A 14,507-nucleotide genomic window follows, 5' to 3' on the forward strand; every position below is an offset into this window, starting at 1 on the left:
AATTAAACAGTAATGTGATTTACGACCTTCTTGTAATAATAATAAATCTATGTGAGTATTTCTATTTAGTTTGGTTGTTCTTAATGGATATATACATTTCTGGTCTTCAACTCCAAATACATTAACACTTATATTATTCTGTCTTTCGAATTTATCTATATCAGATATTTTTACGGGATATTTTATATTTGTCATATTTAACTGACTTACGTAGGGTACATAGTTAGAGACCCTTTCAGCATGATCATTAGCATTCCTTGGATATAAAGCTGCTAAAATTGACCAAAGAAAGCATTTATTATCCAAATTTTTTATATTTAAAACTGCTTTTGTCAATTTAATACTCTCTGGTGTGGGAATGTATGATTTTGGAGTTAAGGGCTTATACTTGTAAACATGTAACTGCCAATATTTAGTATGGTCATAAATCCATCCACTGCCTTGGGCTTGATATTTGTGTATAGATGCATCAATCTTTAAAAGAGCATTGTCAATTTGAGGCTTTAAATCTCTCTTCTCAATAGTTAAGGTGGTAATGCTTCTAAAATCTGCAATACATTCTTTCTCATTAACTAATTTTCCATTTTGATCCATAGAATATTTTATAAATTTGATTCTCCTTACTAAAGTCCATTTTATCGGCAGAGGACAAGAGTGAAGAGTATTTTTAAGTTTAGTTTTAATCGATTCACCAACAAATTTAATCATTGTATATGGACATTTGTTGCAAGAATGTACATGTCTTTTAAAATGACCAACAACATTTCTTTTACAGAAACTACAAGTCTTGTGAGTTATTAATATATGAGATTTTAGAGCTATGTTACTATCACAGATTAAATTACAAACTTTACACAGTTTTACCTTGATTTGATGTATCAAATTGTAGTGGCGAATCAGGTTACTTTTGGTGGAGAATGACACAGAGCAGTGTTGACATGTAGCCTTCATTTTATATATGTAACAAAAAACTAGGTTGGCATCTTCTATATAGTTGAAATTACATTTTAACAATTTCAATTAGTGAGAAATAATAATTTAAATCAGAATTTTAAATGTTAATATTCAAAACAATTTTATACAATAAGATTTTATAATTGCAATTTTCATAATCAAAACTAGATCAAAAATTAAATTTGTTAAATAAAAAATACTTTTTAGCAATTCAGAATGTTGAGTCTACATTTATACAGTGTGTGCTATAGAGAAAACTACCTATGTTACCTGTGTTACCTTAATGAGTGAAATTCAGCTAATTGTATAAAAATCAGGACTTGTTATATTTTAACATAGTAGAAGTTATACAAAAATGACAAAGTGTCATGAGAGAAAAATAATATAAGTTTTAAAGAAAAATCCTGTAAAATTTTTTCTAAGTTCAAAAATAAGGATTTTAATGTTTAAGTTTCACTGCCATAGTAACTGTTGAGAAATACTCTTTAGTATAAATTACATTTTGACAATTTCAATTAATGAGAAATAATAGTTTAAATCAGAATTCTAAATTTCAATATTCAAAACAATTTTATACAATAAGATTTGACAATTGCAATTTTCAAAATCAAAACTAAATCTTAAAGGTTAAATTTGTTAAATAAAAGAATACTTTTTAGCAATTCAGAATGCTGAGTGGAGCGACACAGAGCAGTGTTCATGTAGTCTTCATTTTATATATGTAACTAAAAACTAGGTTGGCATCTTCTATATAGTTGAAATTACATTTTAACAATTTCAATTTGTAAGAAATAATAATTTAAATCAGAATTTTAAATGTTAATATTCAAAACAATTTTATACAATAAGATTTTATAATTGCAATTTTCAAAATCAAAACTAAATCAAAAATTAAATTTGTTAAATAAAAATACTTTTTAGCAATTCAGAATGCTGAGTCTACATTTATACATCATGTGCTATAGAGAAAACTACCTATGTTACCTGTGTTACCTTAATGAGTGAAATTCAGCTAATTGTATAAAAATCAGGGCTTGTTATATTTTAACATAGTGGAAGTTATACAAAAATGACAAAGTGTCATTAGAGAAAAATAATGTTTTAAAAATAATAATAAAAATAATAAAATAATAATAATAAAATAATAAGTTTTAAAGAAAAATCCTGTACAATTTTTCTAAGTTCAAAAATTAGGACTTTAATGTTTAAGTTTCACTGTCACAAGTCTTTTGAAAAATACTCTCTCTAAGTTTCAAATAATAAATACACAGACAGGCAGTCACCTAACTAAGTCATTTCCGCACGAGCAAGCGAGGAAGTGTCCATACAACTGCAATTAATTATACAGACAGACCAGTCTCAGACATTCTATTCGCTACCGAGACAGGGGCGTGGCAGCGTAGGATGTCTAGACAGGTCCACGGTGCCGACGCCTTCCACTAGCCCAGCCCCGCATGTGAAAAAAACTTACCAGAGGAGAGAGATCAAGATGGCTGCGCTGGCTGCGACGGAAGGGGACTTACTGAAGGAACCGGTTTTCCCCGCCTTTTTATATAATTCCCAGCGAGTGAATTCATAAAATAATTTTTAACAATTGCAGTGTATTTGTAAAATTTATTTTAACAATTTCTGGAGAAAATTAAAATATGAAAGTACAAATTTAATTTAACACCTGTCACCTGTCATCACATCAATCACTGTCAATACGTCCGACGCCGCGCGCCTGTCTAGACATCTGGCACCACGCACCTGTCTAGACGTCTGGCACGGCGCACCTGTCTCGGCAACGAATAGAATGTCTGAGACTGGGCTGTCTGCATAATTAATTGCAGTGGTCTCAACACTTGCGCATTCAGGATCACCGAACCTTGGCGGAGGTACCCGAAGTAGCCTTGATGTGTTGTTAGTGTCGCTGTTGAAAGTGAGAAGACCGGTCGCACTCAAGACCAGCAGCATGCCCGAGTTTACGCAGTAGTTATATATCAATGGTTTACGTACAAACCTCGCACTGTCAAGTTGATGATTTTGAGAATATACTTGTGAATGCATGTGGATTTGAAATAGTAATGAAGTTATACAATGGTATTGAACATTTATATTGGGGTGTACAGGCGAAGATCAGGATTTTTGGATTTGGTGGCTAAAAAATGATCCCCATAAGAATAACATGGGAAAAACGTGCCTAAAGTGGGGTCATACCGGTAGTTCACCACTACTGGAATGGTATCTTACTTTTCATCTTTTATACCTAACTTTTCTGAGATTGCAAGTCCACTTAATGAATTAAGAAAGAAAAACAAACAGTTCATATGGTCTGACGAATGTGATGCTAGTTTTCATAAGCTTAAAGATAGTGTTGCAAATCCACCTGTATTAGGTATACCTGATTATAGTAAGCCTTTCACGCTACATTGTGACGCAAGCGATAAAGCCTGTGGAGCCTGTTTGCTTCAAAACTTTGGTGATAAAATGAAACCTATAGCTTACTATTCAAAAAAGTTTAATGATGCAGAGAGATGTTTATCTGTATACGAGAAAGAAGCTTTATCGGTTGTGTGTGCGATAAATAAGTTTAGATCTTATCTAGAAATTCAGCCTTTTACTCTCAAAACAGATAATAGTGCTTTAGCATGGGTATTGTCAAACTTTAGGAAACTAGGAAAAATCGGGCGTTGGTGTGAAGTAATGCTTAGTCTTCCTTTTACTATAGAACATATCAAGGGTAAAGATAACGCCATAGCAGATTATTTATCGAGAATCTTTAGTACTGTCAATGAGTCTGAGAAAGTTGAGTTTAGTAGTGTTGTAAATAATGATTCTAGGCTAAAGAAACCTGTAAATAAGCGTAATGAGAGTAATAAGAGCTCAATCCGAGACTTAGGCATTATAAAGTCAATAAATGCTATTAGTGACTTCCCAGTAGCGTATACCGACTTTAAAGTGCACCAAGAAGCAGACTGTGAACTTAAACAAATAATTGAGAGCATTGAAAAGGATGAAAACAAACTGTGTTTTTATTTAAACAAAGGAGTTTTAATGTATAAAAAGAGGGACTGTAGTTCACCAAAAGTTTATTTGCCTAAAACTCTGATAGACATGGTGTTTAAATATTTCCATAACTCTTTAGCAGGAAGCCACATGGGTAGCTTAAAAACTATTCAACGAGTTACTCAGTATTTTTACAGACCGAATTTGGTTAAAGAAATACGACAACGAGTTGCAGATTGTGACATGTGTTACCAAGGTAAACCAGCTCAGAAGGTTTACAATGGACCATTGATCTCCAGTTTCTCTAAAGGTGTAATGGACAGGTTGTACATTGATGTGTTCGGACCACTTGTTAGGGGTAAGGCAATGAATAAAAATGTGCTAATAATGGTTGATGACTTCAGTAAGTATGTGTGGATTGTACCCATTAGAGATGCAACATCCTCAACTATTATAAACGCATTAGAAAATGTTGTTTTCAAAAACTTTTCTTTGTGCAAGGAAATAGTGACGGACAATGCTAAGTATTTTACTAGTAATCAAATCAAAAACTATTTATTTAATAAGGGTATATTGCAAAAAACAATTACGCCTTATGTACCTAGGAGCAACAAATCAGAAAGGTATTTGAGAAATTTAAAATCAATTTTTCAAATCTATTTTCATGACAGACAGAGTAGTTGGGATAGAAATCTTTCTGAAATACAATTAGCACTTAATTCAGCTGTTAATGAGTCTACAAACTGTACACCTTTTGAGATTCTGTTCAACAGGCCTCCTAATTTAACACTAACTAACATGTGGAAGTTAAACGATTTGATTGATGACAAACAAATCTAATCTAATGACATTGCTACCAAGCTTACAAAAGTAGTAGATAATCTTAAAAAGTCTGTAAATAAAAATCTTGCTCGTGAAATGTATAATGATAAGAATTCACAACATCCTTTTAAAAAGGGCAGTATTGTATTTGTCAAAACCTATCATTTAAGTGACAAAAGTAAAAACTTCATGCAGAAAATGGCTTTAAGGTTTGATGGACCGTATAGAATAATATACTTCATAACCGAAGTTACTTGTCTGGTTCAAAAGCTCAATGATTTAAGTATTGTTAAGAGGTGTCATATTTCACAGTTGAAGTTAAAGAAATGAAGTTTGCAGGGATGAGTAAATCAATGATCAAAAGCTATGTCTGTTATTGTATAGCTGAGTTTGTAAATATGTAAATATGTTAGTATAAGATTTTTATTCAAACTTGTTAGACTTAAGAAATGAAATTCATGATTTTATATGCTAGCATTTATGTGTATTTTCAGAATGTTGCAACTAATCCTTTCTAGGTACAGGTTGTTAAATAATTGCTTAACCGTAATAAACCTGAAGTTAAAAGGATTTATGAATGATGTCCAATGGGAAAAATGATTTTTAATATGTATACTAAACGACAAGAGGTGTAAGTCGTAAGTATGGTGGTAATAAAAAAATATTATGGTAATCAATTTTAATTGAAATTGATGATTGACTTTGTGTCTGATTATATATTTTGAAATGGTTATTTTGTTTTGTTAAAGTAAAACAAAGGGTTTGTATTTTGTTTAATGGAGTAATTTTGCTGTCAAGAAAGCTGCAATTCATTATTTATATTTAGAGCTTTGAATAATGTGTTTTATTTTACGTTACAGTGCAAAGTTTTAATATTTTACTGTAACATTTTAAAGTAACGATGTGAGAGTGTTGGTTTGCAATAAAACAAGAAAAAGTAAGATCATTGAAGAGAGATAATGAGATTTTATTTGGTCAATGAATGGTTTAAGATAACAATCACCTGCTTAAATTGAGTAATACCTTGTTATGGATATCCAAATACTACACAACACTTTACACTGCACTTTGACACTTTGCACTTCACTAACACTTAACTCACACTTGCACTTACTTCACTTTTTACGAGACTTTTCACTAGAACGTAACTCAATGCGCGCACGACTCTTTCACTACAAACTTTTGACAAAAAACAAGAAATTTGGGTATCCTGATTTGTCTTGCAGCTGTTATCTATATTTATAGTACTAGACCTCATTATTAAAAAATGTTTGGAATTTTGTTGCATGTACTTCCAATAAGTTGACCTGGGTCAGGGTTTGCAAGGACCGTTCCAGTTCTCCCTAATCTCGACCGCTTATCTCTGTTATCGCCAAGAGTAAAGACTGCACACTGAAGGATGATCCCGTGTCCTAAACCAAGTCTGGCGAAGAATGAGCAATTGTTCACATTGTTATTGTTAACATTGTATTACTTATGATGTTAAAGTTTTTTTGATTTATTTTGATATGTAATTTAATCTCTTGGTATATGAGTTTGAATTTGAAATGTTAAACTTGTAAAGAAATGCCAAAATTTTGTTTTTTGGGGGGAAATTTGTAACAATTTTATGAAATTTGTATTTTAAAATTTTGTCATTTAGTAAAGCAGTAAACTTATTAGTTTTGTCAAAACTTGATGTAAGCCTGCAACCACCGTGTGCTCTCTGATTGGCTGTTCATGGTTCAATCCTATGAAAAGATAGTCAGAGTGCCTACGTCACAACCGAGCTTGTAAAAGGCGTCGGACCACGTGGCCCGGTCTCTTTTGGTCAGTGTAGTAATGTTGTATCATGTGAATTGCTTAGTGCACATAGTCCCCTTTGTGGGTAAGTCTTAGATTTAATTTTTACAATATTATTCTATTCATTGTTGTGAGTACGGAGGGTGCAGGCAGGCAGTGGTCTTTTTATTTAATAATTTTCAGCTTTATGTAAGAATTTACTTTGGCCCTTCAGGCAATTAAAAATATCTTTTGTTTTTAGGGTTCAACTACCAGTGAGGAAAAAATGTCAATAAATGGGAATGAAATTAAAAGACTATTGATTATTTACAAGAACCAAAACCTGAATAGTTAAATTTCTGTGTGAATACAACTATACAAGAACACAAAAAATTTGTACTGGTTTAAAAGACATTTTAAGTAAAACGGTACAGATCGTAATTTTGAGGAGATACAAAAGACTACCACCTATCGCGTTGTCTTTCTAACACAGCTATTCGTATCGTAATCTACAACGCAGTGCGAGTGCGTGATTGGCTAAGTCGCTATGACGACACACGGTTGCCGTGGCAACCTACAGTGCGCACTGAGCACTGCGCCTTGTGTGTGAGGGGAGATTATACCAACAAACTATTTCAGGAATTCCATTTTGGGACGTGTGGATTCCAAAAGTGGTCACGTGTGCAATGTAGTGGGCGATAGCCTTATTGTCTCGCCCACTACATTTGCACACGTGACCACTTTTTGTTTCTTCCTTATCTTTCATCCGTCCCAAAATAGAATTCCTGAAATAGTTTGTTGGTATAATCTCCCCTCCCACACAAGGCGCAGTGCTCAGTGCGCACTGTAGGTTGCCACGGCAACCGTGTGTCGTCATAGCGACTTAGCCAATCACGCACTCGCACTGCGTTGTATATTACGATACGAATAGTTGTGTTAGAAAGACAACGCGATAGGTGGTAGTTTCCTCAAAATTACGATCGATAATCATTGCGTACGATTATTGTCGCGTCGTTGTTCCTTGTTTGTTTACTTTTTCAGATTCCCTATCAAATGCCCCTATCTGCTATCTCTCTCTCTCCCCCCCTTCTCTCTCTCTAACGATGTACTGATTAAACAGATTGTGGTTGACTTTTCTACTCAAGATTCCCTGCGGTTATTTTATTTCAATCAATCCCATAACCTTTCTATCGTTTATCAAAATAATTAATTAATATGTTTTGTATTTTATTTCCTTTAAACCAACTCCTATTTACCATCTGTATTTTATAGAATAAAATGTTTGTTTATAAAGTTTGACTGGCCACACAATTTTGTACCTATTTTATTTTGTATAAAGTAACAGTTACTATATATATATATATATATAGTTAATTATATATAAATATATATATATATATATATATATATCAATAAGTGCTGCGTGCTGTAATGAATGCTTTTAGCGTATTTCCCTATAGGGAAGTAGCTATTACCGTAGGTGGCACGGTAAGACCTAGACCCGGGACCGATTTACTTTTTCATTTTGATGTCCCCAGAGGCCAAAAACACTATTCGTTCAAATTTTTATATATGTATATATATATATATATATATATATATATATATATATATATAGACTTATATATATATACGTCCGTGAACGCGATAACTTGAGTAATTTTTGTCCGATTTTGATGAAATTTGGTTTAAAGGTGTAAAGCGGGATAAACTTGAATGAGTTCGCGAACCAGCACGATCGGACCATGGGAACGGGGCTTTACGGGGGATTTTATGGGGTAAAAATTGGTTTTTCTCACTTTTGACCCTCAAAACACAAAATTTCCCAATTTCTCTTTAAACCTTTTTAAAGAGCTTAAAAAAACAAATAATTTAGTATATAAAAGTATTTTTGTTTGATAATTAGTAACGGAGAAAATTAAAAAAATTGTAAATTTAAAATTCCCATGTTATTCTTATGGAGAATATTGTCAAATGTTGTAGTTTGCTTGTTTATGAATATATTTTGATCAAACTTGGCAAATTTATTTATTTTGTACTAAGCTATCAATATTTTACTCAAAAATACCCCCGCCGCAGCAAACCTGCCGACTAAGCGAATTTCCATTTGTCTGAATTGATTTTCAGTTAAATATATTTTAACTAGCAGAGTACCCGTCCTTCGTACGGGGTTGGAATATAAGTATAAAATGCTTATTGCAGTTATACTCAAGCTTTGCGTTTGCAATAAGGGAGGACACAGTTTGATAAAATTTGCTTTTTTAAATTTACAGTATTCTATAGTATTACACATCTACCATAGCCATAATGTTCTACCACTTCACCTAAACAATAGAGAAAAATAAATTATCAACAATTCACAAAATATCACAAATTATTCATGAAATGAAAAACATAAACATAACTGTAAACAATCCTACTTTGACAGTTCTCATTGCGAATCACAGTTTTTTGTTGCTACTTAGTTCAAATTAGCTGTTTTCATAAATGCAAAAAAATATAGTGCTGCACCCTGTTGGTAAATCTTATAACTTTTTAATGCTTTTCCATATCATAGAACCAAATTTTTTTAGTTGAAACAGCTGACTAAATTCTTTAATTCCCTTTAAATATGAATACTCATAAGGTTAACATGGGGAATTACAGATCCACTGGGGCGGAGCCCGAAAGGATTTTTGAGATAAGAATATGCCTATATGTTAATCGGGAATGTAAGCTATCATCATGCCAATTTTCAGCCCAATCCGTCCAGTGGTTTATGCGTGATTGAACTTCAAACAAACAAACAAACAAACAAACACACAAACTTTCACATTTATAATATTAGTAAGATAACATTAGGTTTAACGAGTACCTAGGTTTGCTGCTACAAGGAAACTAATAAAGTGTGTTTTTGAGTAAAATATTGATAGCTTAGTACAAAATAAATAAATTTGCCAAGTTTGATCAAAATATATTCATAAACAAGCAAACTACAACATTTGACAATATTCTCCATAAGAATAACATGGGAATTTTAAATTTACAATTTTTTTTAATTTTCTCCGTTACTAATAATCAAACAAAAATACTTTTATATACTAAATTATTTGTTTTTTTAAGCTCTTTAAAAAGGTTTAAAGAGAAATTGGGAAATTTTGTGTTTTGAGGGTCAAAAGTGAGAAAAACCAATTTTTACCCCATAAAATCCCCCGTAAAGCCCCGTTCCCATGGTCCGATCGTGCTGGTTCGCGAACTCATTCAAGTTTATCCCGCTTTACACCTTTAAACCAAATTTCATCAAAATCGGACAAAAATTACTCAAGTTATCGCGTTCACGGACGTATATATATATAAGTCTATATATATATATATACATATATAAAAATTTGAACGAATAGTGTTTTTGGCCTCTGGGGACATCAAAATGAAAAAGTAAATCGGTCCCGGGTCTAGGTCTTACCGTGCCACCTACGGTAATAGCTACTTCCCTATAGGGAAATACGCTAAAAAACACACTTTATTAGTTTCCTTGTAGCAGCAAACCTAGGTACTCGTTAAACCTAATGTTATCTTACTAATATTATAAATGTGAAAGTTTGTGTGTTTGTTTGTTTGTTTGTTTGTTTGAAGTTCAATCACGCATAAACCACTGGACGGATTGGGCTGAAAATTGGCATGATGATAGCTTACATTCCCGATTAACATATAGGCATATTCTTATCTCAAAAATCCTTTCGGGCTCCGCCCCAGTGGATCTGTAATTCCCCATGTTAACCTTATGAGTATTCATATTTAAAGGGAATTAAAGAATTTAGTCAGCTGTTTCAACTAAAAAAATTTGGTTCTATGATATGGAAAAGCATTAAAAAGTTATAAGATTTACCAACAGGGTGCAGCACTATATTTTTTTGCATTTATGAAAACAGCTAATTTGAACTAAGTAGCAACAAAAAACTGTGATTCGCAATGAGAACTGTCAAAGTAGGATTGTTTACAGTTATGTTTATGTTTTTCATTTCATGAATAATTTGTGATATTTTGCGAATTGTTGATAATTTATTTTTCTCTATTGTTTAGGTGAAGTGGTAGAACATTATGGCTATGGTAGATGTGTAATACTATAGAATACTGTAAATTTAAAAAAGCAAATTTTATCAAACTGTGTCCTCCCTTATTGCAAACGCAAAGCTTGAGTATAACTGCAATAAGCATTTTATACTTATATTCCAACCCCGTACGAAGGACGGGTACTCTGCTAGTTAAAATATATTTAACTGAAAATCAATTCAGACAAATGGAATTTCGCTTAGTCGGCAGGTTTGCTGCGGCGGGGGTATTTATTATCAAAATAAGTAATGAATTATTAATTTTTGATAACACATGGGTCATTGAATACCATAATGTCGTGTAGTTTCCTATTTGTAACTTGCAAATAATAAAAATTGATAGTTAATTCTGGAAGATGAAAAATAGTGAACGCATTCATAAACCTGTTGTCAAAACAGCAACGCGGGTGTAAGGGTTTATTGTTTCAGAGGCTAGGGTGTTTCAAGGAAAAAGTGTTGGGCCTCCCGGCTTAGGTGGGGAGGGGTGGTGGTTAGAGGGGGAGGAAACTGGTTTTCGCTATTTATTGATTAGTTCACCAACCCTTCTAGACAACAAAATTGAGTGACAGTGACAGTGTTAAATCACCGTGTTCTGTATTTCATTTCTTGTTTACTTTGTGTGTTATTCTATTAATTTTAATGTTTTTTTCTATTTCCTCCTGGTCCCTTGTAAATTGTATTATCAATGCTAAATAATTGTGGTCAATTCAAATTATATTTTTGATTATTCAAATCTCCTACACAAAAAGACAAAAGTCAAACCAGGCAAGGAAAAAACCTGCTATTGTAATCCCCGTACCCAGCCATTTGGGAAGTGGTGAGTCTAGTCTAAATATAGCTCAAACGTCTCACCCTTCCCTTCCCCCCTTCCAACCCCCTACTCAATGTTACTATTCCACTCATTTCGAGGTCATTACACAACGCCTCCCTCCCTTCTATTGTTTTGCCTTTATAGTGTTTCTATTCTGACTTTTATAAACATAAATTTATTGCTTACGTAACAGTTCAGTAGTGGAATTTTCTATTGTGAAACAGTAGGCCTACTTTAAAACAAAATCACTACCGATCATGTCATTCTATTCTGTTATATTCTTGAGTGTGGCAGATTGCGTGAAAATATAATAACAATATCTATGGTTCTTACCGTCAACGCAATCAGGGGTAATATTCCACTACGGCCGTTTCGTGTGTCCGTCCTGTGCTTGTATGTGTATTATTTATTCAACCCCTGACGCAATGCAAATGAAGACAATTCGTGTTACATGTGACAAGACTATAGTTTAGTGTACCACTACGCACCTGACGATGGAGTCATCTCCGAAACGGCCGTAGTGGAATATTACCCCTGATTGCGTTGACGGTAAGAACCATAGATATTGTTATTCTATTCTGTGTCAAGTCAGTATACCATTGCCAGTCAGTCGCCGGCGACTGCTTTGAGTTGACCTATTCTGTCGTGACAGCTATAAAAATAGGTTAGGACAACTACCTCTTGCTTATTTCTATATTTGTATGACTGTAGAATCTACAGTAATACAAATTATCCATCATTTTATGTAAACACAAGTTACATTTCAACAAATATTGATCTTTTACAATTTTAAACCAAACTAGTGAGTTCAAAGATAAGCTCGACTTTCAAGGGTGTAGTCTACTCGAACTCAAAATCTCGAATACTAGCCCATTTGGATCCATCGGATCCATTAAAACCGGATCCAGCCCAAGATCCGATTTTTGTGGATCCGATCGGGCGTCGGTTCTAGCTCAGATCCGGCGGATCCGGTAGTCCGATATCCGGATCCGACCATCACTAATAATTAACAATGGTTGTAGTTTGCTTGTTCATGGATAAATATATTTTTATAAAATTTGGATTTTTTTAAATTTCATAACAATTTATTGACATTTTTATAAAAAGACACTTTTTTACCTTCCCTGTAACAGCTAACTTAATTAGTTAGATACTTAATTCCATTTAAAAAGGGGATTAATATGAAATTTTTTAGTAAATCTTTTTTAGAGAAAATCAAACTAGGCAAATGGAAATTTGCTAGTCTGCAGGTTTGCTGCGGCAGAGTTATTTCTTAACAATATTCTTTGTTGTAGTACAGTGTTTCGCTAATTTAAGTTGAGGTTGAGTGAGATGTGATTTTGAACATGGGAGATTGATCTAATAAATGCAAGGTTAATGACTTATAGTAATATTTTCATTGTTCAATATTAATATTTACACACTATTATATTTGTTTATGGTTACTTGTACAGTTACAGTAATGGTGTCAACATTGTCACATTTTATTTAGGCTAAGTAAATTATTAATATCCGTGTTATTGACAAAATTTTAGATTCCTGTAAATTCATGCCAAGACAAAATTCCTGTATGATTTCTGCAATTACCTTTGCATGGACACCCTGAAAATAGCTAATGTTATTGATGATTGACACAATTTATGAGGGGACCAAAGCTTTGCACTATACCAATAGACCAGCTGAATTCCAAAGCTGTTACAGAAATTTTCTTTTAGTCAAAAAGTATAAATTCACAAAATAAATAAATTCTAATGGTACAGTTCTCGCAGCTAGTCTGGGCGCGCGGCCCCGCTATGGCAGGGGGTGCAGAGGGGAGTGTTTATTGCTCGTTTCCAAAAACATTCGGCCCACACGGCACACTGGGGTTGTTCAGTGCCTCACTGCTGTCTTCATGGCTTTGGCGTGGGGGACGGTTAGTACACAAGGGTCCGCGCGCCCAGACTAGCTGCGAGAACTGTACAGTCTAACCTTGATATAACTAACCTCAATATAACGAATTCCTTGATATAACAAATTTTTTTAATCCCCTAAAACTCTCCATAAGACACAATGTATATTTTACCTCTACATAACCATAGACAAAATGAATTAAATATAGACTGTCAGCCGTGCTGCGGTTACCATGGTTACCATGAGTTTGGGCGCACACCGCTGTAGTTTACGTAGCGCGTACGCTGTAACTACCGTGGCGATCCCAGCGGGGTGCGCCAGAACCTATGGTAACCGCAGCACAGCTGACGGTCTATATTTAATTCTTTTTGTCTATGACATAACGAACAAACCATATCAACGACCTTGATTTAACAAGTTTTTCATGATCCCAGCTAAAATAAGACACCTCAATATAACAAATTTATCATTGTCAGAACCTCTACATAGCGAATTTAACCTCCACTTAACGAATGTCTGCTTCTCTCCCTCGATACAACAAACCCCCCACCCCCATTATTGTTTTTGAAAAATCAGTTTCTTCATCAAATAAAATGGAAAGGTGAAGTCAACAATTGCACTAACATTCGTCTGCTCCATTTTAACACATCCCTGTCTGCTGTCATCGCTCACGCGTGCTATGTTCCAACTGAACTGAGAACTGATTTCATTCACTGAGGACTGATGACGACGTAATGTTTAGTAAAATGTGATTGGGTGATAAGTAAATATGGTTAAATTGTACAATTTTTGGATGAAGATAAACCTAAGAAAGAAAAAGAATAGAAGAACAAAGCAAAGAGAAAGAATAGCAACATCGTTATCTTAACATTCCTTTTACGAGTGTTTTTACTATCTTTTAGTTGGCTATGATTATACACTTTTATAATTACTTATCTAACATTTTTATTATTTTCAATACGATTTGTTTAAACTAAGGCAACACCAATGCTATAGTTGATGATTATCACAGTATTGACATTCCTCTGTTGTGATTTAAAGCAGTACTGTAGCCTACCGGTCTATCACGAGCATTAGCTTAATAAACTCTCTACTGTTTTGTTTTGTTCTTTACATGGTTTATTGCTATACAATACAGTGTTTGGCTAGGTTTTAGGTGGGTTAGAGTAAGCTGTGATTTTAAACTTACAGTT

General features: G+C 33.5%; 1 protein-coding gene across 3 annotated transcripts in view; it reads right to left on the bottom strand.

Moving 5' to 3' along the window:
• LOC129005581 (5'-AMP-activated protein kinase catalytic subunit alpha-2) overlaps positions 1-14,507 on the bottom strand; it is a 142,576-nt gene that overhangs the window by 82,808 nt on the left and 45,261 nt on the right. The gene's annotated exons all lie outside the window — the stretch shown is intronic.

This window comes from Macrosteles quadrilineatus, unplaced genomic scaffold (assembly GCF_028750875.1).
Source record: "Macrosteles quadrilineatus isolate MER2022 unplaced genomic scaffold, UCM_ALF_1.0 Scaffold_24__1_contigs__length_1734639, whole genome shotgun sequence".
Taxonomy (NCBI): domain Eukaryota; kingdom Metazoa; phylum Arthropoda; class Insecta; order Hemiptera; family Cicadellidae; genus Macrosteles; species Macrosteles quadrilineatus.